Genomic DNA, 2,661 nt, shown 5'->3' on the forward strand with positions numbered 1-2,661 from the left:
GGGCGACAGGCCCCTTCCTTGGAGAGCGGGGGTTCCCGAGACCTTCACGTCCACCCTAGTGAGTGTTCCATTTGGTGTCAGAAAAGTACTTAATGGAGGTAAATAAAATACCGCGTTTCCAACACGCAGCTTGGGGAACACGCTAACCTCACGCAATCCCCTCTCCGGTCCGCTTAGTGCACAAACGCCGGGGCCCCCACCCCATCCAGCACCCGCCCCCCACAACCAGCCAGCCCTCCCATCCCCGCCCCACAGTGGACGGTGACGATTTAGGTCAATCACAGGGGTCCCGGGGCCTCCCTCGTGCACGACTGGCCTAGGAGAGGTCCCCAAGAAATGCCAGCAAGAGGGGGAGCGTGTCCGGAGGCTGTGGGAAGCTTGCCTTGTCTTTACACATAGCGGTGAGGAAAGGGTATTCTCTCTGCTGCCCCCTGGGCTTTGGGACTTGATGCCTGGCTCAACAGCAGCCATAGTGCACCATGAGGAGGCTAGCCTGAAGATGGAGAAACAGAAGCAGAACCAAGTCCTCAGTGACAATGGTTAGTTGCTGAATCAACCAGTCCCGACTCTCTCTCTCTCTCTCTCTCTCTCTCTCTGCAGCGAGATAATAAAACTTTCCCTGAGGAAGCCATTTCTGTTGTCAGTGGCTCCTTGATTCACTTGGACGAGTGCTGGAGTAAGGAAGCCTGCTTCTCGTTGTGTTTCCCAACATTTCTCAGGCTTCTCTGAGCAGAAAAACCTAAAAGGAACATTTTAAATAAGACCTTTTGATTTCCCTCAGAAGGAAATCAAATTCGCAAATGCAGCAAAAGCGGAGACTCCTGGCAGGGCAGGAGGCAGGTTCAAATATGGTTCCCTTACCCACCAGCAGCGTGACCTTGGACGAGCACCCTCCCCCATGGGAAAGCCCCAGGACACTGACTGATAATTACCTTTTAGATATCCACCTGCCCACGGTCTTGAGCCACGACATCTTGATTTTGAGCTGGGTGACCTTTCCCGGTGGTTAAAAATATGGCTGTGTGGCTAAATCTGGCGGGTGAGATGAAGGCAGACGGATTTAGTGGAACTTCCGGGAAGGCTCCTTAAAGGAGGATGACTCAGGTGGACAGTGGTCTCTTTCCTCCTTCCTGCTGCTGGAATGCAGACGTGATGGCTGGAGCTCCAGGAGCCATCTTGAATGATGAGGTTACTTTGGGGAGGGAAGCCACACGCTAATGTGTAGAGGAGCCCGGGGCCTGGTGCATAGTAAGTGCTGCGATTTTATCATTAAGATCTCCAGGACCCAGGGGCACCTGGGTGGCTCAGTCGGTTCAGCATCCCACTCTTGATTTCGGCCCAGGTCGTGATCTCCCGGTTCGTGTAATTGAGACCCAGGTCGGGCACTTCAAGGTCAGCTTGGAATTCTCTCTTTCCCTCTCTCTCTGCCCCTCCCCTGCGTGAGCTCTCTCTCTCTCTCTCTCAAAATAAATAAATAAACTTTGAAAATAGACGTATGCTTTAAATTAAAAAATTTAAAAAAAATTTTTTAAATAATAATAAATTAAAAATTAAAAAAACAAAAAAGACCTCCAGGACCCAGGTTTCCCTCCTAGTATATTCAGTAGAACACAAGGAGATTCTAAAAAAGCATGGGTCCCGTGATATAATCTGTCCTCCAGACAGACAATGTGCATTTCCAAATTAAAAGCCCTGATAACTTCTGTACTCCCTCTTTGTTTAATCTTGCCCTTCCCAGACTGATTTGGGCACTGACCCTCCTCCCCTCGGTACCTTCTCTTTTAATCACATTTACTCTCATTTCCCTAAACACACTCCGGGAAACCCTGACCTAGGCCCGTGCTTCTCAAACCTTACCGTGCACACCAGTCATCCTGGGGAGACTGTTGAAAGACAAGATTCAGCTGGTCTCTGGTGGGGCCTGAGATTCTGCATTCCTGGCAAACAGCCCGGCGAGCTGGCCGCCACTGGCCCAGACGCCACCGTTGGAGAAGCATCCTCTCTGATGGCGGGTGTCCGCTTCCCTCGCCTTCGCAGGCAGCCCGGGCGTGCTGGGGGGAGGCGAGACGGGCATCAGCCTGGCAAAGTCACGTTCAAATCCTGGCCTCACCCTAGAGCTCTGGGACTCGGAACAAGTCTGGCTCTGCCTCCCTGAACCTCCATTCTGATGTAAAAAACGAGCCTTTCCGGGGACACCTGGGCGGCTCAGTGGGTGAGCGGCTGACTTTGGCTCAGGTCCTGATCTCAGGGCTCATGAGTTCGAGCCCTGCATCGGGCTGTCTGCTTTGCTGTCAGTGTGGAGCCCCTTCTGGATCCTCTGTCCCCTTCTCTCTCTCTCTCTCTCTCTCTGCCCCTCCCCTGCTCACTCGCACACTCTCTCAAAAATAAACATTAAAGAAGAAAATCACTCGTGAGGGTTGCTCTCTCTCAAAAATAAATAAAACATTAAAAATAATGTTTTTCTGTTTCTTAAAATATAATTTCGTGTCAAGTTGGCTAACATGCAGCGTGTGAAGTGTGCTCTTGGTTTTGGGGGCAGATTCCCGTGGTTCATCGTTTATGTACATCACCCAGTGCTCCTCCCCACCGGTGCCCTCCTCGGTGCCCATCCCCCATGTTCCCCTCTCCCACCCTCAGTCTGTTCTCTGTATCTAAGAGTCT

The 2,661-nt window shown here is 51.6% G+C and overlaps 1 long non-coding RNA gene across 1 annotated transcript; it reads right to left on the minus strand.

The window, feature by feature from the left end:
- Nucleotides 1-365: 365 nt before the first annotated feature.
- On the minus strand, nt 366-2,290 carry LOC125915037 (uncharacterized). Its single transcript, XR_007455539.1, has 3 exons — nt 1,858-2,290; nt 933-1,032; nt 366-739 (listed from the first exon to the last, which is right to left on the minus strand). It is a non-coding gene; the product is annotated as an uncharacterized LOC125915037 (long non-coding RNA).
- Nucleotides 2,291-2,661: the final 371 nt, after the last annotated feature.

The sequence above is a fragment of the Panthera uncia genome, assembly GCF_023721935.1.
Source record: "Panthera uncia isolate 11264 chromosome D3 unlocalized genomic scaffold, Puncia_PCG_1.0 HiC_scaffold_9, whole genome shotgun sequence".
Taxonomy (NCBI): Eukaryota; Metazoa; Chordata; class Mammalia; order Carnivora; family Felidae; genus Panthera; species Panthera uncia.